A 24,732-nucleotide genomic window follows, 5' to 3' on the forward strand; every position below is an offset into this window, starting at 1 on the left:
TTTGGTGTTTTAGTGACTACTGACCACTTGGTGTTTTAGTGACTACTGACCATTTGGTGCTTTAGTGATCGACTACTGACCATTTGGTGTTTTAGTGACTACTGACCATTTGGTGCTTTAGTGACTACTGATCATTTGGTGCTTTAGTGATCGACTACTGACCATTTGGTGTTTTAGTGACTACTGACCATTTGGTGTTTTAGTGACTACTGACCACTTGGTGTTTTAGTGACTACTGACCATTTGGCGTTTTAGTGACTACTGACCATTTGGTGTTTTAGTGACTACTGACCACTTGGTGTTTTAGTAAACTACTGACCATTTGGTGTTTTAGTGACTACTGACCACTTGGTGTTTTAGTGACTACTGACCATTTGGTATTTTAGTGACTACTGACCATTTGGCGTTTCAGTGACTACTGACCATTTGGCGTTTTAGTGACTACTGACCATTTGGTATTTTAGTGACTACTGACCACTTGGTGTTTTAGTGACTACTGACCATTTGGTGTTTTAGTGACTACTGACCACTTGGTGTTTTAGTGACTACTGACCATTTGGTGTTTTAGTGACTACTGACCATTTGGCGTTTCAGTGACTACTGACCATTTAGCGTTTTAGTGACTACTGACCATTTGGTATTTTAGTGACTACTGACCACTTGGTGTTTTAGTGACTACTGACCATTTGGCGTTTTAGTGACTACTGACCATTTGGTGTTTTAGTGACTACTGACCATTTGGCATTTTAGTGACTACTGACCATTTGGTGTTTTAGTGACTACTGACCATTTGGTGTTTTAGTGACTACTGACCATTTGGTGTTTTAGTGACTAATGACCATTTTGTGTTTAAGTTACTACTGACCATTTGGTGTTTTAGTGATCGACTACTGACCATTTGGTGTTTTAGTGATCGACTACTGACCATTTGGTGTTTTAGTGATCGACTACTGACCATTTGGTGTTTTAGTGACCACTGACCACTTGGTGTTTTTTGAGAATGAGCCTTTTGTTGTTAGTGGTCGATACTCATGAACAAAACAAGAGCCGGGGTTTGGATGAACCAAGCTTGCAAAGCAATGCACAACAAAATTGAGGACATCAGGAACCAAACTGGGCCTTAGATAGAATGGAACCATCTACAGTACTTTTGGAGGATCTTCACTTGCAGTGAACAATACACGTCGGGATGAACCCTCACCTTGGTGATACCATGACAACGAACACTGGATGCCTTTAACATGATGACCAAGCAATTGATATAAAGTGTCACAATGACACAACCATTAAAGTATAAGGACAGTCAAGGAACCCAAACTGCCTTAGATAGGAATGGAACCATATACTTTGGATGGATCTTCACCTTGGATGAACCATACACCTCGGATGAACCATACACCTTGGATGAACCATACACCTCGGATGAACCATACACCGATCTTCACCTTGGATGAACCATACACCTCGGATGGACCATACACCTTGGATAAACCATACACCGATCTTCACCTTGGATGGACCATACACCTTGGATGGACCATACACCTTGGATGGACCATACACCTTGGATAAACCATACACCGATCTTCACCTTGGATGGACCATACACCTTGGATGGACCATACAACTCGGATGAACCATACACCTTGGATAAACCATACACTAACCATACATTCACCTTGGATGGATCTTCACCCGAGTTTGTCCAATGCTCAGTTTATCTTTTGTGGCCTCAAATAAATATATCAAAGATGAAAATTCAAATGTTTAACAGATTTGCTTTTATTGAAAAGAAAAGAATTTTAGGTATAAATTCATGCATCTAAGTATGTACTTGCTTATCATAATTGATTAGTGGAAGGGTATGAACTAAAATTGTTGATGATTAAAAATTGACCCTAACAGTACAGAAATGTCACATATCTAAAAACAATTTCTGTTTGTCTAGGTACCGAGTTGTAATCCAAAACCGCAAGCAGAGAAACACAGTGTCTGGTGTAGAAAACACGATCAGGAGAGAAGGTTTGTTACTATAAATATCTTACCTGTCATTGGTCATTATTAGCTCACCTGGTCCGAAGGACCATGGTGAGCTTATGCCATACCGTTGCGTCCGTCGTCCGTCGTCCGTCGTCTGTCGTCCGTCGTCCGTCGTCGTCGTCCGTCTGTCAACAATTGACTTCTTCTTCATAACCACTGATCAGAATTTGACGAAATTTTGTCAGAAGCATCCCTATGGGGTGTGGACTCAAAATTGTACAAATGGTGGGGCTGACCCCCCAGGGGTCTGAGGGGCGGGGCCAAAAGGGGTCAATTTGGCTATATTAATATAAACGACTTCTTCTCTGAAACCAAGCAATGGATATTGCTCATATTTGCCTGGTAGCATCACTATGAGATGGGGATTCAAAATTGTACAAATGGTGAGGCTGACCCCACGGGGGCTTGAGGGGCGGGGCCAAATGTGGTCAATTGGGCTATATTGATATAAACGACTTCTCCTCTGAAATCGAGCAATGGATATTGCTCATATTTGCCTGGTAGCATCAGTATGGGGTGGGGATTCAAAATTGTACAAATGGTAAGGCTAACCCCACGGGGGCCTGAGGGGCGGGGCCAAGAAGGGTCAATTTGGCTATATTGATATGAACAACTTCTCCTCTGAAATCAAGCAATAGATATTGCTCGTATTTGACTGTGAGCATCCCTTTGGGGCCAGGATTAAAAATTGTACAAATGGTGGGGCCGACCTACCTGGGGCCTGATGGGCGGGGCCAAAAGGGGTCAATTTGGCTAAATTGATATAAACAACTTCTTCTCTGAAACTAAGCTATGGATATCGCTCATATTTGCCTGCTTCAACCCCCGGGGTAGGGATTCAAAACTGTATAAATGACAGAGCTGACCCCCGGGGAGCTAAGAGGCGGGGCCAAAAGGGGTCATTTTGGCAGAATTGATATAAACAACTTCTTCTCTGAAACTAAGCAATGGATATATCACTCACATTTGTATGGTAGCATGGTCATGGGGTGGGGATTCAAAATTGTACAAATTTTGGGGTTGACCATCCCCCCCCCCCGGGGGACTTAGGGGTGGGGCCAAAAAGGGTCAATTTGGCTAAATTGATATGAACAACTTCTATGAAACAGCTCATATTTGACTGGTAGCATCCTTTTGGTTAGGGATTCAAAATTTTATAACGGAAGGAACTGACCCCAGGGTGCAGAGGGCGAGGTCAAAAGGGGTCAGTTGGTTTAAACAACTTCTTTTCTGAAACTAAGCAATGGATATCGCTCACATTTGTGTGGTAGCATCTGGGGTTGCGCCAAAAGTCAATTTCATTTCATGGATTAATGCATTTTTGGCATAAAAACCTCACGTACCCATATAAAATGCCTATGATATATATTGACATAGCAATACCAGTGACAATATACTTAATCATCATTCTTGTTTCATATCTCATGAAATCCAGGTGAGCGATACAGGCCCTCTGGGCCTCTTGTTAATATTTATAGAAATAAGCAACAGTTTTAAAAATCATAATAACGAACTAACCAGCCCACCTTTACAAAACATGGAGGGAGATTTCTGAATTGGTGCCCAAATTTATATAGGTATAAATAAGCAATGAAACTTCTTGATTATTCATAATTTTTTTTAAATCCAATTAATCCACAAAAAGACCAACTTAAAATGTGTAAGGTTTTTTTATATTGATCAAAGAAACTCTGTACTTTTCTTAGATTTGAAAGCTTTAATTTGGAAATTCCAAGAAGTCACCCTACCCGTAATTAATTGAACAGAAAATTTGCTAAGACTTCTTCAGAAAATCGAACCTGTATAACTTTAAACATTTCGAAATCAAATATCAAGGTTCCCCTTGATGAAATATAATTGATGTCATACAAATTTTGTTATGATATTCTTTTAAACAAACCTGTGCTGCATGTTTATCGGGTAAAACATTTATCTTTCAGAAATACCTGAGACATCATAGCAAGGGCACAGAACTGGTTTAACAGTGAAATCAGTTTGAAGATGATAACTTTTTTGTTGGTTGAACATTCTTTATACGATCAGGCTATTCCTGACTTTGTGATAGACATTTAATCATTTTAATCTGAATGTCTTAATTGACAATGTATTCTAAGTATATGTATTTTGGTATGTATTGAATTATAGGTATCATTCCAAAGTTTTCACACACACACACACACACATATGTTATTAGGTCACCTGAGACGAAGTCTGAGTTGACCTATTGCAATCGCCTTTTGTCCGGCGTCGTGCGTCGTGCGGTGTGCGTCGTCCGTCGTCCGTCGTGCGTCATAAACAATTTACATTTTCAACTTCTTCTTAAAAACTGCTGAACTAAATTCAATGAAATTTTACAGGAAGCTTCCATGGCTGAGGGTGAACCAAAATTGTGAATTATATGGTCCCCACCCCCCAGGGGCCTGAGGGATATGGGGCCAAAAAGGGTCAAATTGACTAAAACTTCAAAAATCTTCTTCTCTACTCTCAGATAAGGTGGAATCAAATACTCTTCATAGATGAAAGGGTCTTAAGGTGCTTTACCAAAATTGTGAATTTCATGACCCTGGGGTCTCATGTTTGCCCCTGGGGAGGGGGTAAACTTTACTATAGTTTATATAGGGAAATCACATTTTTGACTATTATTTGTTGGATTTGTATTGGAATTCATTCTAACTTGTATCAAATTATCAGCATGGGATGACAGTTTGATGGTATGTACATGTTGGCCCTAGTTGACCCCCAGGGGCTGGTGGGCGGGGCCAAAAAGGATCAAATTGACAAAAATTTCAAAAATCTTCTTCTCTACTCTCAGATATGGTAGAATCAAATACTCTTCATAGATGGAAGGGTCTTAAGGTGCTTTACCAAAATTGTGAATTTCATGACCCTGGGGTCTCATGTTTGCCCCTGGGGAGGGAGTAAACTTTACTATAGTTTATATAGGGAAATCACATTTTTGACTATTATTTGTTGGATTTGTATTGGAATTCATTCTAACTTGTATCAAATTATCAGCATGGGATGACAGTTTGATGGTATGTACATGTTGGCCCTAGTTGACCCCAGGGGCTGGTGGGCGGGGCCAAAAAGGATCAAATTGACAAAAATTTCAAAAATCTTCTTCTCTACTCTCAGATATGATAGAATCAAATACTCTTCATAGATAGAAGGGTCTTAAGTTGCTTTACCAAAATTGTGAATTTCATGACCCTGGGGTCTCATGTTTGCCCCTGGGGAGGGAGTAAACTTTACTATAGTTTATATAGGGAAATCACATTTTTAGCTCACCTGCCCGAAGGGCAAGTGAGCTTATGCCGTGGTGCGGCGTCCGTCGTCCGTCCGGCCGTCCGGCCGTCCGGCGTCAACTTTTTCATTTAAACAACTTCTTCTCAATAACCAAGAGGCCCAGGGACTTGATATTGGGCCTGTAGCATGCTGGGGTGAAGGCCTGCAAAGTTTGTTCAAATAAATGACCTTCACCTTCATTCAAGGTCACAGGGGTCAAATAGGCTATAATCTTCAAACGACTTCTTCTCAATAACCAAGAGGCCCAGGGACTTGATATTGGGCCTGTAGCGTGCTGTTGTAAAGGGCTACAAAGTTTGTTCAAATAAATGACCTTGACCTACATTCAAGGTCACATGGGTCAAATAGGCTATAATCTTCAAACGACTTCTTCTCAATAACCAAGAGGCCCAGGGACTTGATATTGGGCATGTACCATGCTGGAGTGAAGGGCTACAAAGTTTGTTCAAATAAATGACCTTGACCTTCATTCAAGGTCACATGGGTCAAATAGGGTATAATCTTCAAACGACTTCTTCTCAATTACCAAGAGGCCCAGGGACTTGATATTGGGCCTGTAGCATGCTGGGGTGAAGGGCTACAAAGTTTGTTCAAATAAATGACCTTGACCTACATTCAAGGTCACATGGGTCAAATAGGCTATAATCTTCAAACGACTTCTTCTCAATAACCAAGAGGCCCAGGGACTTGATATTGGGCCTGTAGCATGCTGGAGTGAAGGGCTACACAGTTTGTTCAAATAAATGACCTTGACCTTCATTCAAGGTCACATGGGTCAAATAGGCTATAATGTTCAAACAACTTCTTCTCAATAACCAAGAGGCCCAGGGACTTGATATTGGGCCTGTAGCATGCTGGGGTGAAGGGCTACAAAGTTTGTTCAAATAAATGACCTTGACCTACATTCAAGGTCACATGGGTCAAATAGGCTATAATCTTCAAACGACTTCTTCTCAATAACCAAGAGGCCCAGGGACTTGATATTGGGCCTGTAGCATGCTGGAGTGAAGGGCTACAAAGTTTGTTCAAATAAATGTCCTTGACCTTCATTTAAGGTCACATGGGTCAAATAGGGTATAATCTTCAAATGACTTCTTCTCAATAACCAAGAGGCCCAGGGACTTTATATTGGGCCTGTAATATGCTGGGGTGAAGGGCTACCAATTTTGTTCAAATAAATGACCTTGACCTTCATTCAAGGTCACAGGGGTGAAATTTGCGATAGCCAAGAGCCTCCAAGACCTGATATTAGGCCAATAGAATGCTGGAATGAAGGACTAGAACATAGTATCTTTAGAAATGACCTCATCAACTTCAAAGTTGCTGTAGAGCCAGGTGAGCGATACAGGCCCATTGGGCCTCTTGTTGACTATTATTTGTTGGATTTGTGTTAGAATTCATTCTAACTTGTATCAAATTATCAGCATGGGATGACACTTTGATGGTATGTACATGTTGGCCCTAGTTGACCCCCAGGGGCTGGTGGGCGGGGCCAAAAAGGGTAAAATTTACAAAAATTTCAAAAATCTTCTTCTCTACTCTTAGATATGGTAGAATCAAATACTCTTCATAGATGGAAGGATCTTAAGGTGCTTTACCAAAATTGTGAATTTCATGACCCTAGGGTCTCATGTTTGCCCCTGGGGAGGGGGTAAACTTTACTATAGTTTATATAGGGAAATCACATTTTTGACTATTATTTGTTGGATTTGTATTGAAATTCATTCTAACTTGTATCAAATTATCAGCATGGGATGACAGTTTGATGGTATGTACATGTTGGCCCTAGTTGACCCCCAGGGGCTGGTGGGCGGGGCCAAAAAGGATCAAATTGACAAAAATTTCAAAAATCTTCTTCTCTACTCTCAGATATGGTAGAATCAAATACTCTTCATAGATGGAAGGGTCTTAAGGTGCTTTACCAAAATTGTGAATTTCATGACCCTGGGGTCTCATGTTTGCCCCTGGGGAGGGAGTAAACTTTACTATAGTTTATATAGGGAAATCACATTTTTGACTATTATTTGTTGGATTTGTATTAGAATTCATTCTAACTTGTATCAAATTATCAGCATGGGATGACACTTTGATAGTATGTACATGTTGGCCCTAGTTGACCCCCAGGGGCTGGTGGGTGGGGCCAAAAAGGATCAAATTTACAAAAATTTCAAAAATCTTCTTCTCTACTCTTAGATATGGTAGAATCAAATACTCTTCATAGATGGAAGGATCTTAAGGTGCTTTACCAAAATTGTGAATTTCATGACCCTAGGGTCTCATGTTTGCCCCTGGGGAGGGGGTAAACTTTACTATAGTTTATATAGGGAAATCACATTTTTGACTATTATTTGTTGAATTTTTATTGGAATTCATTCTAACTTCGTTAACATTATCAGCTTGGGATGACACTTTGATGGTATGTACATGTTGGCCCAGACTGACCCCCAGGGGCTGATGGGCGGGGCCAAAAAGGGTCAAATTAACAGAAATTTTAAAAATCATCTTCTTACAGCCCAAATAAGGTAGAATTAATTACTCTTCACAGATCGAAGGTCTTAAGGTGCTTTACCATAATTGTGAATTTCCTAGCCCTGGGGTCTTGCGTTTGCCCCATGGGAGGGGATAAACTTTAATATAGTTATAGGGAAATCACATTTTTGACTATCATTTGTTTTATTTGTTTTGAAATTCAGTCTTTCATTCAAATTTACTGAAATATTTCAAAAATCAGGTGACCGTTAAGGCCCATGGGCCTCTTGTATAATTATATAACTTCAGAACAGACAAGAAACATATTAAGGTTTTGAGAGTATGTCATATGTGGAATTCAGCCATCACCTACCTAGTCAGAACAGAGGGAACGGATCGTAAACATTTAGTCCATGTGGAACCCTGTATTCACCTTGCTTTGGCTTACCAACTACATGTGTGCATTTTTTGTTTGTTAAGCAGGTAAATTTTAATTAATTTTGAAAAGTAACTCTTTAAATCCCGTATTTTTTTTGTACCAAGTTTGGATCACCTAAGAGATGCTATCAGCCCAATCAAATGTTTTGGTATAAAAAAAATGAAGAGTTTATTAACAAAATGTTAATGCATGTAATTTAGTAAATAAAATAATTTGTTTTTAAATTGTTGTCCATGTAGGATTAATAACTGAAGTGAAATATGTAAGTATTTTGTGTGAGTATAGAAAAACATAGTATGTTTGTCTGATGAAGATTTCGTCGCCGAGAGTCGAATTACAATATTTGTTATATGTTGCACTAAGGTCAAATGGAATAAAATGTAGAATTGACAATGTAGCAGCTGAAACTGTAATAGTTAATCTGTCCTGTTGGATTTTAATCATCAGATACACACGTGTAACTTATATATGTCACCAATTACACACACATGAGCATCTGGTACAAATCAAATTATATAGATCCAATAAGGTTAATATTATTGTAATATATATATATACATTGTACTTTTTTATGCCATCTGGGGTTTGGGGATGTAGAAATTTATATAAGTACCATAATTTGGCTGTAATTTTCACCATGAATAGTCAAGTACAGTGAAAGAAAAAGGCTGAAAATATACTCCATTGGTGCTCTTCTTGACCTTGTCCATCCAAGCTAGATGTATCTGCACTGTACCTACAGTGCAACTTCCCAAAACCGATAGAACCTTCTAAAAACCGAACACTTCTGAGTACCGAACGAATTGTAATTGTACAGAATTGGTCCTTCTTTATTACAGTATTAAAAAACTTCCAAATACCAATCCCTCTGAATTCCGAACACTGGACCAATTTTGTGTGCAGTTTCTGTTAATTACCAAAAATTACTTCTGAAAACTGGCCTTACCTGAACAATTACAAGGTCCATCCAGTCAACCGTGAAACAACACCTGTGCAGGTATTGTATGAAGCCTAATTGTGTCTCGATCAGGACCTACGTATACATGTAGGTGATTTATTTCTAAGACAATACCAATGTTGGGAATATGACTGGTATTAACTGATCAATTGCAATTAATATTGAAACAACACATCTTTACACACTTTCGTATCATTTGATTTCCGTTTTTGTAAAATAATTAAATATTAAGTATTGGGGCCCACCAAAAGGCCAAGCTTCAGCCGGATGTAACAGAATATAGGTCAATCGTGAAGTGCAGTTAATGTACAAATACTGTATAAAAATTAGTTATAGTCATTTTCATTTCGTATATAATCAGCAATATATGCATTGATTTACTTTCATGATATGGTTAAAGAGGCTTACCCGCAGACGGACCGGTAAACGGCACATCTCCGATCACTAAATAAACTTCAGTACACGTTTCTATGTGACAAAATTAGAGGCTTTCCGACTTTATTTCTTGAAAACAATTACAGAATATGTATTTAAAAGACGTTTTAAAACTCAACCTGAGAGGGAAATGTATGAAATATAACGGCAAATCTTCTATGTAAATCGCCGCTGCCTTTGAAGTTATCACTGTGCGGCACTGTGCATGTGCTTGTTTCTTTGATGTGTCAATCAAATTAGACTCCACTTTATAGCGGGGACTTATTGCGGGTTGCGATTAAATAAATAATATTTAAAAAATGAGGTTTTAATATCACTTTTCAGCGTTTTATAAGGAAAATAAAATGAAAAACTCAACAATTCCAACAATCTGTCATGTGTAAAAGATCTTTTTCTATTAGCCAATTTTTCTGATCTCTCTGCGGGAAAGCCTCTTTAATATTCTTTAGACAAACCAAATTGTCTACGTACCGTCTACGTACAGTTGGCCTTTAAGTGCCGGTTTGTAATCATGCAGGTACAATCTACATAATAAATGTAACAAAACATCGTCCAACCAATTATGTCCGCAATTTGACCGGTTATTTCTATCAACTTCCTCAAACTGAACCCTCTGTAAACTGAACAAATATCCATGTCCCATTCATGTTCGGTTTATAGAGTTTCCACTGTATATTATCATACATGTATATAAATTACTGTATATGTATTAAGGCTGTGTTATATTGTCAAGCATTTTTAAACAAGAAATCTGAGATAAAATTTATTGCAATGATTATACAAACAAGCTTTTCTTCAGAAAATGATTTTGACTAACGATCAAAACTGACCTTCAAGGGTCACTATTCAGATAGCCTTGATGTTATTAAGTTCTTAATGGGTAACTGTACGTGATGTGTGCTTGTGACAGCTTTGTATTACTGGTATATACTAGATCGTCTTCATTTACAAAATATGATAGATCCGTAGATTTGTAGGCGGTATATATACATGATGTATTATTGAGTAAAACTGTATGTTCAAAAAATATAAGTGATGAGTTGTAACACAGTTTTAATCGCTACTGTTCTTATTCATCTGTTGTGTTTTATTTCATTACAAATGTCGTAATTACTTATTTTTGTGTAGCCACAAGATTGGTACGTCATTGTAAAACACCCTCTGTACCATTGTCGTAATGTCAATCCACTGTATAGGCGTTGATATTACTGATGTAGCACTAAGGTCGAATTTGCCTAATGCTATATGGATTAACTACTATATACATGTAGGTGTCAGAATATTTGCAATTTTTTACAGAGGAATTTTAATTCTTCATGCAATTAACAACCCTTCGAACTGTTAAGATTGCGAGTCTTGTGTGATGATAATATTTTTGTAAATAAAATCATATTTTAATCTTATATGATGTTTTAGTTTGATGTATATGGAATGTGATGTTAATAAGTTTCTGTCTACACAGACTTCAGTGTGTGCCGACTATATAGGTCAGTGAGTTTCACATAATTAGGATAAAAATATAGGAGTTGTCAAGATTCTGTCTTCAGACAAACCTACAGACGACTGATCCAAGCATATCCAATCCAACTGCATCGCAGGGAGTATAATTATCTTAAGATATACCTATCGGTTAAACCACAATTATACACCAGTAACGGCATGATAATGCCCACTATTGTATGATTTTGATTGGTTTTGTGCAAGACTGCTCTTTTCTCTTTTGTAACAAGGGGAACTTATACCTATGACATTTAAGACAGATCTGAGAAAAACTGTATATAAAATTAGTATAGATGTAGCAGTACCAAACTTACACTGTTGTTGAACTGCCTTACAGCCATAGCAGAATTCAACTGTCAAAATCTAATAGGCTTTCTGGTGGCCATTTTGTTTTCTAGATCAGGCTCAAAACAGGGGTTGCTCAAATGGCCAGTTAGGAAATACGTCAAAATTACTTTTTCCAATTTGACTCCATGATGACAGAAGTAATATGTTAGCTTTTTTTTAGAAATGGTATACAATATTTCGAACAGAACTGAATTGAAGCTATATCTAGGGCTTTCCATTGAATTATAAAAAAAATAATATGTTGGTGTTTTTGTTGAATGAAACAATATAAGCAATGCAAAACCCATTATACATGTATACTGTATGGTACTGTAGCAATGTGAAACATGTTGTTGGTCCTGTGTAGTATGCATAGTGTACCTAATAGGTCACATATTTTGAAAACAGGTCAAGGTCATTGATAGGAGGAAATTTCATATCGGTCCATAGCAGGAACCTACTGGTCTAAGATGCGTAACCCTTGGTCTTTTAGAACATGATAAGAAGATTTGTAAATTGATTTTCAACTATTTGGCCCCTGTTACCTTGAAAATAGGTCAAGGTCATTTATATGAGTAACCCTCATACCACCCTGCCCTTGGTACCTTCTAGCAACTGGCCACTTGGGGAGAATATTTTGGAAATTTTCAACATGTCTGAACTTTCAACCTGTGACCTTGAAAATAGGTCATGGTCATTTGTATTAAGAATTTTTATAGTACTCCATAGCAGGTATTTACTGCCCAAAGATGAATGCTCCAGGGCTTTTAGAACTCGAGCTGAACATTCATATGTCATTTATATGAGGGAATTGAATAGCACTCCATAGCAGGAAACTACTGGCCCAAGTTGAGTGCCCAAGGTCTTGTAGAGCTTGAGAGGAAGGTTCTTGAAATTTTTAACATATTTGACCCCTGTTACCTTGAAAATAGGTCAAGGTCATTTATATGTACCTTCTGGCAAAATATCAGTTCTCCGTTGCTGATATGTAGTTTGATTACTACCAGAAATTAAATCCATATTGTTCAATTTTAACACATCCAAAATTAAAAAAAAAAAATTAAAATAATTTTCCAAACTCAAATGCATACTATCCTTGTTAGATGCCACATCAACATCCATGCCACAAATTAGGACAATACTAGTAACACATGATCTGACTGAACTGTAGACCACCGAACAAACGGAAACATTTACCGAAGGAACGGACGGTCAAAGACACTATTCCATAATACATTCATCGAATAAAAACAATGAAAACAAAATATCAAGTGATCTAGCTGTCTTTAATGAGAAAAACAGGATCTTACAGAATGGACGACATCATCACAAACTTGATTAATGGATGTTGTTTGATAATGGGAAAACAATAGATTATATGATCATGTACATGTAGCAACTTTATGAAAATAATAGTAAGTGATAAATCAAACAATGAAATAAATACTTTCAAAGGAAATGATAAAGTGTTATTGATGAAACTACAAACAATTTGACATGAACAGATTTAAAACAAGAACACTGTAATCTCCATTGTTGTATGTATCTGGCAATAAACCATATGCATGTCTGGTGAAACCCATACTTGTACTTGGTTGGTAATGAGTCCATCCCTGTTTAAGCCCATGTCTGATAATTAGTCCATGTCTAGTAATAAACCCATGTCTGGTAATAAGTCAATGTCTGGTAATAAGTCCATGCCTGATAATAAGTCCATGTCTAGTAATAAGTCCATGCCTGATAATTAGTCCATGTCTAGTAATAAACCCATGTCTGGTAACAAGCCAACCTATATATATTGATGCCCAGTAGTATTTCTTACAGATGATTTTTCTTTACTGGTTATCTACATGTATATTAATTAAAGGCTCCCATCCCCAGACTTTACTGGTTATCTACATGTATATTAATTAAAGGCTCCCATCCCCAGACTTTACTGGTTATCTACATGTATATTAATTAAAGGCTCCCATCCCCAGACTTTACTGGTTATCTACATGTATATTAATTAAAGGCTCCCATCCCCAGACTTTAACACTCGTGTACTCTAATAAAAACAGTCCTAATTACAATTTATACATATCATCAGCATCCATTCTAAATTTTATTTGTATTTAATTTCCTAAAAACAGATTTGATAATATTCCAAATCAGACAAAAGAGAAGGTTAATTTTACAAATTTGGGGCTACCTAACCATCCCCTGACAGAAAACTATGCAACAAGACATCCATGTCACATCCATCTTAATAGCCCACAGTTAAGAAGCCGGAAATTTGCAAAATTAAAATATTCTTATTGACATGATGAATTCTTCCATTTGGAGGGTGTTGACTTTGAGATTGATTTTAAAAGCTTAATCATAATTTCTGAAAATATATTATGAATAGCAACAAAGAACAGAATCCTAATTGCCATAGATATGCATACATAATGAACCTGGAATTTGGGAAATTTTTGAAGTTTAACCATGGATTGTTCCATGGAGATGTTTCCTAATGCTAATTAAATTATCATGTTTATTTTGGTCTGTATACAACTTTTTGATATTGTCATAAAAGATATTCAGAAAATTAAATCAAAATAATAAGATTTTATCAAAGAGTGGTACGGTTCATATTTAGAGGTACAATGACTGTGTAAGATTTGTATACTCACACAAAGTGACATGGTTTTAAGTTTCTGCATAATACCATGCATTTTACAATTACCAGACTATAGTGTGAAAATATGAACAAACATCCCCCTCCCTGTCATGTATCAAGAGCAGACCCCCCCCCCCCCCCCCCCCCCCCTGTTTATATATATATGCTGGACTTCTAGGGTGATCACAGGATAAATATGATCCAATGTAATGTAACATTAAAATCTACAAAAGTGATAAAACACTCAAAGTTAGGTTAAAATCCAAAAATCTGAATAGCAACAAATGATAATGGAAATGTTTATCCTGGACCTATATACTATCCTTAAAACAGTTGTACAGGCTACATATATAGCTACAGCTATAGGCTACATATATATAGCTACAGATAAAGGCTACATATATAGCTACAGCTATAGGCTACATATATAGCTACAGATGTAGGCTACATATATAACTACAGCTATAGGCTACATATATATAGCTACAGATAAAGGCTACATATATAACTACAGCTATAGGCTACATATATATAGCTACAGATAAAGGCTACATATATAGCTACAGATAAAGGCTACATATATAGCTACAGCTATAGGCTACATATATAGCTACAGATGTAGGCTACATATATAGCTACAGCTATAGGCTACATATATAGCTACAGATGTAGGCTACATATATATAGCTACAGATAAAGGCTACATATATAGCTACAGATATAGGCTACATATATAGCTACAGCTATAGGCTACATATATAACTACAGCTATAGGCTACATATATAGCTACAGCTATAGGCTACATATATAGCTACAGCTATAGGCTACATATATAACTACAGCTATAGGCTACATATATAGCTACATCTATAGGTTACATATTGCTACAGCTATAGGCTACATATATAACTACAGCTATAGGCAACATATATAACTACAGCTATAGGCTACATATATAGCTACAGCTATAGGCTACATACATAGCTACAGCTATAGGCTACAAGGGCCCAATGGGCCCAAATCGCTCACCTGCAATGCAGTGATCTTTTCATATATGGATCCTGCAGTTATTTGAAAGCATGCTACAGGACCAATATAATGTCTCTCTGCACTTTGGCTTTTCACTAAAAGTCATTTAAAGATTTAAGCATACTTGATCAACGTGACCTTGAATGAAGGTCAAGGTCATTCATTTGAACAAACTTGGTAGCCCTTCACCCCAGCATGCTACAGACCCAAAATCAACTCCCTGGGACTCTTGGTTATTGAGAAGAAGTTGTTTAAAGATTTTAGCCTTTTTGACCCCTGTGACCTTGAATGAAGGTCAAGGTCATTCAATTGAACAAACTTGGTAGCCCTTTACCCCAGCATGCTACAGACCCAATATCAACTCTCTGGGACTCTTGGTTATTGAGAAGAAGTCGTTTAAAGATTTTAGCCTTTTTGACTCCTGTGACCTTGAATGAAAGTCAAGGTCATTCATTTGAACAAACTTGGTAGCCCTTCACCCCAGCATGCTACAGGCCAAATATTAGGTCTCTGGGACTCTTGGTTATTGAGAAGAAGTCGTTTAAAGATTTAGCCTTTTTGACTCCTGTGACCTTGAATGAAAGTCAAGGTCATTCATTTGAACAAACTTGGGAGCCCTTCACCCCAGCATGCTACAGGCCAAATATTAGGCCTCTGGGACTCTTGGTTATTGAGAAGAAGTCGTTTAAAGATTTTAGCCTTTTTGACTCCTGTGACCTTGAATGACGGTCAAGGTCATTCATTTGAACAAACTTGGTAGCCCTTCACCCCAGCATGCTACAGACCCAATATCAACTCCCTGGGACTCTTGGTTATTGAGAAGAAGTCGTTTGAAGATTTTAGCCTTTTTGACTCTTGTGACCTTGAATGAAAGTCAAGGTCATTCATTTGAACAAACTTGGTAGCCCTTAACCCGAGCATGCTACAGACCCAATATCAACTCCCTGGGACTCTTGGTTATTGAGAAGAAGTTGTTTAAAGATTTTAGCCTTTTTGACTCCTGTGACCTTGAATGAAAGTCAAGGTCATTCATTTGAACAAACTTGGTAGCCCTTCACCCCAGCATGCTACAGACCCAATATCAAGTCCCTGGGACTCTTGGTTATTGAGAAGAAGTCGTTTAAAGATTTTAGCCTTTTTGACTCCTGTGACCTTGAATGAAGGTCAAGGTCATTCATTTGAACAAACTTGGTAGCCCTTCACCCCAGCATGCTACAGACCCAATATCAAGTCCCTGGGTCTTTTGGCTATTTAGAAGAAGTTGTCTAATTTTTTTTTAGCCTTTTTGACTCCTGTGACCTTGAATGAAAGTCAAGGTCATTCATTTGAACAAACTTGGTAGCCCTTTACCCCAGCATGCTACAGACCCAATATCAACTCCCTGGGACTGTTGGTTGTTGAGAAGAAGTCGTTTGAAGATTTTAGCCTTTTTGACTCCTGTGACCTTGAATGAAGGTCAAGGTCATTCATTTGAACAAACTTGGTAGCCCTTCACCCCAGCATGCTACAGGCCCAATATTAGGTCTCTAGGCCTTTTGGTTATTGAGAAGAAGTTGCTTGAATGGAAAGTTGACGCCGGACGGACGGCCGGACGGCCGGACGGACGACGGACGGACGACGGACGCCGCGCCACGGCATAAGCTCACTTGCCCTTCGGGCAGGTGAGCTAAAAACTGAAGGTAATATACAAAGCTAGAGAATGTTGGAGTCATCACATACATAATTAGTATGAACTATTACAGCAGAAACTTCTGTCAAATACAAAATATTCACGGTCAATTGTAAAGTTACGTTGATTTTGAATAAAAATCCATTTGTAAAAATAACCTCTCTGCAATGCAATTGCAAAGTTAGGGATATAAAAAAGCATTGCGATTGATAAATATTTTATCATACAGCCTCGACCACCTACAGCATACATTTTTTCATCCATTAAATAAAGCATGACACCATAACACATACATATATAGCCTCAATTAATGTGAACATAAACTTAACAGTCAATCTAGTTATCATTGATATGGAAAATTATACCAATAGATAAAAAATAACATTTGTCAATTTTAAAAAAATTAACATTTTGTATTGCGTGAAAACAGAGGTTAACAGTAAAAAGACAAATGTTCAACAACTCATTACACATGAATACCTTTATCATTACATATTATAAAATTTCAGCTACAAAACTTCCCTAATATGTATACATGACGGGAGGCCTATATATATATATAACCTTTGAGGAATAGCCATTTATACCTATATAGCTAGGTACTTAAAACTTCACTGGTAATTTGGATACTCATTTGTATATATAGTATATTATAACTCAATTGTATATATAGTATATTATAACTCAATTGTATATATAGTATATTATTTATTTAACTGTACATTTACTGGTTTTATGATTTTTTTCCTTTTCTGATCATCCTTTTTTGTTTTTGTTTTTTTGTTTTTTGGCACTAAAATTCCTGCAACTGTCAGACACCATCTGGTGACAATCCCAGAACATGACATACAGTAACTGCTGTCTGCTTCTGTGACAACACAATCTCACCTTACTCTTGAGAAAATGTACAATGCATGCTCTTTCACAGCATGAACTTAGATGCAACCAAAATCCTGTCTTTCATCACTTAATATATAGTTACTGAGCAAATGCAATCAGTTCACACCAGAAAAATAAAGAAAATACATGTATCTGTAAGGCAGGAATGTTGTCCCTCAAAATCAATGTGTACTCAGAAGGGGTGAAAGGTGACCAATCATTGATCAATACTCAGGGGTGAAAGGTTACCAACATCGCGACTGTATCTTTGAACATTACTCAATACAGTTTATATTTCACAGAAAGCCAAGATCATGAACATTTGCTCGTGTCCTTTGGCATTTCTTAATACAACCCTGGCTGCAGAAGGCCCATTTGACCTTGAAAATAGGTCAAAGTAATTGAAATGAGGAAACTTAAATGTACATGTATTCTTACAAATATACCTGCTGGCCAATTATCAGTTCTCAGTTGCTTAAAGTTTTCTATAAGAAGTTAAAAGTTAGCGAATGGACGGACACTGGACAACGGACATCCACTCGCACGCCATACATTAAGCTCACTGGCACTTTGAGTAATGTCAGCTAATATGAACACAAAGGTACAATGTACATAGAAATGTAAAATATATATGACTATTAAGTTTTAAATTGGGCAAAAAAATGATCTCTTTTGAAATGTTTTCAAATAAAACGTATGATGCTAAGATTAAGCTTAATTTATACTATTCAACTATCCCAGTTACAGACACAAACATCTTGTATGTAATGTTGGATTATTTAATCTTCTGATAGGTTAACTACAGGTAAAATTGTACCAAACAATGTAGGCCTATTTACCCCGATAGGTTAACTACAGGTAAAATCGTACCAAACAATGTAGGACTATTTACCCCGATAGGTTAACTACAGGTAAAATCGTACCAAACAATGTAGGACTATTTACCCCGATAGGTTAGCTACAGGTAAAATCGTACCAAACAATGTAGGACTATTTACCCCGATAGCTAGGTCTACTACAGGTAAAATTGTACCAAACAATATTTACCCCGATAGGTTAACTACAAGTAAAATAGTACCAAACAATGTAGGACTATTTACCCTGATAGGTTAACTACAGGTAAAATCGTACCAAACAATGTAGGCCTATTTACCCCGATAGGTTTACTACAGGTAAAATTGTACCAAACTATGTAGGCCTATTTACCCTGATAGGTTAACTACAGGTAAAGGTAAAATAGTACCAAACAATGTAGGACTATTTACCCTGATAGGTTAACTACAGGTAAAATTGTACTGGCAGAACTATCCCTTTCAATTAATCCTTCTGACACACTTTGGTCAATTTTTCACCAGGTACAAAATGTACCTTGAAGGATTTAGCCTTCAAATCCATTTTTTTGGTCAATGATATTTTATGATAAATATTTTTACATGCATGTTGTTTTCAGCTTAATCATTCCTGTTATGCATTAAAATGATAGGCACAGTGAGAGAAAATTACTAGCAGGATTAAAAATAACTGTCAAACTAACAAGTGGTCAGCGTGATCTTTGACCCCTTAACCTTCACTGATATTACCAAATCTAATCAGATGTTTCCTGCTTTAGCCAATTTCACAAGGCAATAAATTGAGTTGGTTTTGGGACAAATTTAATGAACTGTGAATGCTGAATTTGTATTGTTAGACAACCAGCTAATTAGTTACACCCTAAAGACGGTAACAATTCATCTTGAATTGGCTTTCTCTAGGATTGTGCCTTGTTCAGATCTGAATCATCCACTGTAATGACAGGACATACTGTCAAATCTAGCAAAAAGCAGTTACAATTCACATCAAATAAATGTAATATCAACACATTAACTTCAATGTTCTTAATAATGATGTAACAGGAGAGGAAAAATGCAACAACCCGATCGGGACTCAAACCTGGAACCTCGGAACTATAGACAGATGATCTAACCATTTTAGCTATACCTAGCTACCACCATTCAACCCAGTCCAGTTTCAATACAATGACACTTATCATACCTAGCTACCGCCATTCAGCCCAGTCCAGTTTCGATACAATGACACTTATCATACCTAGCTACCGCCATTCAGCCCAGTCCAGTTTCGATACAATGACACTTATCATACCTAGGTACCGCCATTCAGCCCAGTCCAGTTTCGATACAATGACACTTATCATACCTAGCTACCGCCATTCAGCCCAGTCCAGTTTCGATACAATGACACTTATCATACCTAGCTACCGCCATTCAGCCCAGTCCAGTTTCGATACAATGACACTTATCATACCTAGGTACCGCCATTCAGCCCAGTCCAGTTTCGATACAATGACACTTATCATACCTAGCTACCGCCATTCAGCCCAGTCCAGTTTCGATACAATGACACTTATCATACCTAGCTACCGCCATTCAGCCCAGTCCAGTTTCGATACAATGACACTTATCAGACTCATCAGAAAATCTGTTTTGTCCAATCTTCAGGTGCTCACCAAGGGGTGTGATTTTTTTCTGATGACCTACACAAGCTGGGAGAGGATTGAAGCACCACATTCTTTGGATATTCCTTTACAATATAAATAAGATGTAGTTAAGGTAGCTAGGAACCACATTCTATCCTTCATATCTGTCCATCTCCAACATCACAGCAGTTTTCACCACAAACATTAATTTTTAATGTAAGTACTGTGTGAAACAATTATAATTCTCCATGATTGGAAGCAAAAACAGAATGTCCAGCAATTCCCGTCAGAGATTCCAAGACGCTGTTCCAAGAGCTTGTATCGCAGATTTCCATCAGATGGTTTTACTCACTGTAACAAAGAACAGTCCTGTAAATTACTGAGGAACAAATCTCCTCAATAGTCGACAGATTACAGAAACATAAAGGTAGATTTAGTTTCTCTGTTAAAATATGATCCATGCATATTCATCATGCATTAGGCCTTGTATTGGATCAAAGTCCTTGAACACTTTCTATACAGTTAGCAGGTATACAGCAACTTATCATATCTTTATTCATTTTCACCTTAACTATTTCTTTTTTCGATCTTTTTTTTTATGCTTCATTGGTACTTTTGAATCACAGTACTTTCATTTATAGGCATTGTTTTAAATTTTAACATTTTCTGCTAATTCCCTGAGCAATATTTGCCTTGAAGGTTCATGATTTAATAACGCTAAAAATAAACCAGTTTCTGAAGCTGATGTTATCATTACTTTGTGTTATATCTGTCACCATAGTTACAAGGTACCAATATCTTACTTTGTGTTATATCTGTCTCCATAGTTACAAGGTACCGATATCTTACTTTGTGTTATATCTGTCTCTATAGCTACAAAGTACTGATATCTTACTTTGTGTTATATCTGTAGTTACAAGGTACCGATATCTTACTTTGTGTTATATCTGTAGTTACAAGGTACCGATATCTTACTTTGTGTTATATCTTTCTCCATAGTTACACGGTACCGATATCTTACTTTATGTTATATCTGTCTCCATAGTAACAAGGCACCGATATCTTACTTTGTGTTATATCTGTCTCCATAGTTACAGGGTACCGATATCTTACTTTGTGTTATATCTGTCTCCATAGTAACAAGGCACCGATATCTTACTTTGTGTTATATCTGTCTCCATAGTTACAAGGCACCGATATCTTACTTTATGTTATATCTGTCTCTATAGCTACAAAGTACCGATATCTTACTTTGTGTTATATCTGTTTCCATAGTTACAAGGTACCAATATCTTACTTTGTGTTATACATGTACCTGTCTCCATAGTTACAAGGTACCGATAACTTAAGTTGTGTTATATCTGTCTCCATAGTTACAGGGTACCGATATCTTACTTTGTGTTATATCTGTCTCCATAGTTACAGGGTACCGATATCTTACTTTGTGTTATATCTGTTTCCATAGTTACATGGCACCGATATCTTACTTTGTGTTATATCTGTCTCCATAGTTACATGGCACCGATATCTTACTTTGTGTTATATCTGTCTCCATAGTTACAAGGTACCGATATCTTACTTTGTGTTATATCTGTCTCTATAGCTACAAAGTACCGATATCTTACTTTGTGTTATATCTGTCTCCATAGCTACAAGGAACCGATATCTTACTTTTGGTGTTATATCTGTCTCCATAGTAACAAGGTACTGATATCTTACTTTGTGTTATATCAGTCTCCATAGTTACAAGGTACTGATATCTTACTTTGTGTTATATCTGTCTCCATAGTCACAAGGTATCAATATCTTACTTCGTGTTATATCTGTCTCCATAGTTACAAGGTACTGATATCTTACTTTGTGTTATATCTGTAGTTACAAGCCGGTAAAGGTACCAATATCTTACTTTGTATTATACATGTACCTGTCTCCATAGTTACAAGGTACCGATATCTTACTTTGTGTTATATCTGTCTCCATAGTAACAAGGTACCGATATCTTACTTTGTGTTATATCTGTCTCCATAGTAACAAGGTACCGATATCTTACTTTGTGTTATATCTGTCTCCATAGTTACACGGTACCGATATCTTACTTTGTGTTATATCTGTCTCCATAGTTACAAGGCACCGATATCTTACTTTGTGTTATATCTGTCTCCATAGTTACAAGGCACCGATATCTTACTTTGTGTTATATCTGTCTCCATAGTTACAAGGCACCGATATCTTACTTTGTGTTATATCAGTCTCCATAGTAACAAGGTACCGGTATCTTACTTTGTGTTATATCTGTCTCAATAGTTATAAGGTACCGATATCTTTCTTTGTGTTATATCTGTCTCCATAGTAACAAGGTACCGATATCTTACTTTGTGTTATATCTGTTTCCATAGTTACAAGGTACCGATATCTTACTTTGTGTTATATCTGTAGTTACAAGGTACCGATATCTTACTTTGTGTTATACATGTATCTGTCTCCATAGTTACAAGGCATCGATATCTTACTTTGTGTTATATCTGTCTCCATAGCAACAAGGTACCGATATCTTACTTTGTGTTATATCTGTCTGCATAGTAACAAGGCACCGATATCTTACTTTGTGTTATATCTGTCTCCATAGTAACAAGGCACCGATATCTTACTTTGTGTTATATCTGTCTCCATAGTAACAAGGCACCGATATCTTACTTTGTGTTATATCTGTCTCCATAGTAACACCGATATCTTACTTCGTGTTATATCTGTCTCCATAGTAACAAGGCACCGATATCTTACTTTGTGTTATATCTTTCTCCATAGTTATAAGGCACCGATATCTTACTTTGTGTTATATCTGTCTCCATAGTAACAAGGCACCGATATCTTACTTTGTGTTATATCTGTCTCCATAGTTACATGGCACCGATATCTTACTTTGTGTTATATCTTTCTCCATAGTTATAAGGCACCGATATCCTCCACCATCATTCTAGTCTGGTACTCATATTGACTCACAACTGTATAATAGATAATATATTACTGTAACAGTATAATAGATAATATATAACAGTATAATAGATGATATATTACAGTATGATAGATAATATATTATAGATAATATAATACAGTATAATAGATCATATATAACAGTATAATAGTTAATATGTAACAATATAATAGATAATATATTACTGTAACAGTATAATAGATAATATATAACAGTATAATAGATGATATATTACAGTATGATAGATAATATATTATAGATAATATAATACAGTATAATAGATCATATATAACAGTATAATAGTTAATATGTAACAATATAACAGATAATATATTACAGTATGACAGATAATATATAATAGATAATATATTCCAGTATGATAGATAATATATTACAGTATAATTAGATAATATATAAACATATGATACAAACACCTTCAGCTCTTAATATATCTCACAAACACCTTCAGCTCTTAATATATCTCACAAACACCTTCAGCTCTTAATATATCTCACAAACACCTTCAGCTCTTAATATATCTCACTTCATTCTAACTATATATAAATATCATTAGATTTTTTTTTCTTTGATATGAGTGTTTATAATTAGGGCTGCTGACAAGTAAGAACATTCTTATTACTATGCAATTTATCATTAAATTTTGTCTCTCATACTTATAACAAGGCTATGTATTTATGATGAAAATAGCCTGCATGCTGGTCTACCATTTGATATAACCATGTACTAAATACTGTCAAACACATTTAACAGTCCTATTGTGCCAGCATGAATTTTATGACGAATAAATCACATGATAGTCACGATAGTAAATGTACTTTCTGAGAGAAAATAGGGAATTGCGGTAAAGGTTTGTGACATATAAAATTCTATTAATATACTAACATGTGTGCTGTATAGCTCCCTGAGTCTGGCCTCCCTGCTCTCTGTACCTCATGTTCCGCAGCTCAAACCGGTATCTGAGTTTAACAAATGAACTTCAAAATGATACGTATTACATACAGACTGTACTTATAACAGTCCTGCTATATAGTATTACATACAGACTGTACTTATAACAGTCCCGCTATATAGTATTACAAACAGACTGTACTGGTGTTTATAACAGTTCTACTATATAGTATTACATACAGACTGTACTGGTGTTTATAACAGTTCTACTATATAGTATTACATACAGACTGTACTGGTGTTTATAACAGTTCTACTATATAGTATTACATATAGACTGTACTGGTGTTTATAACAGTTCTACTATATAGTATTACATACAGACTGTACTGGTGTTTATAACAGTTCTACTATAGTGTCACAAATTAACATCAACTATATACTGGTGTTTATAACAGTTCTACTATAGTGTCACAAATTAACATCAACTATATACTGGTGTTTATAACAGTCCCACTATAGTGTCACAAATTAACATCAACTATATACTGGTGTTTATAACAGTTCTACTATAGTGTCACAAATTAACATCAACTATATACTGGTGTTTCTAACAGTCCCACTATAGTGTTACAAATTAACATCAACTATATACTGGTGTT

General features: G+C 36.5%; 1 protein-coding gene across 2 annotated transcripts in view; it reads right to left on the reverse strand.

The window, feature by feature from the left end:
• Positions 1–17,579: 17,579 nt before the first annotated feature.
• LOC117334920 overlaps positions 17,580–24,732 on the reverse strand; it is a 46,781-nt gene continuing 39,628 nt past the window's right edge. The window contains exons 19-22 of one of the 2 annotated variants that reach the window (XM_033894769.1): positions 24,065–24,138; positions 23,089–23,171; positions 20,106–20,520; positions 17,580–19,673 (exon numbers count right to left, since the gene is read on the reverse strand). The gene's annotated coding sequence lies outside the window, so the exon portion shown is untranslated. Of the gene's footprint in view, positions 20,521–23,088; positions 23,172–24,064; positions 24,139–24,732 lie in introns of both variants that reach the window. The other variant, XM_033894768.1, reaches the window with a different exon arrangement.

The sequence above is a fragment of the Pecten maximus genome, chromosome 9 (assembly GCF_902652985.1).
Source record: "Pecten maximus chromosome 9, xPecMax1.1, whole genome shotgun sequence".
Taxonomy (NCBI): Eukaryota; Metazoa; Mollusca; class Bivalvia; order Pectinida; family Pectinidae; genus Pecten; species Pecten maximus.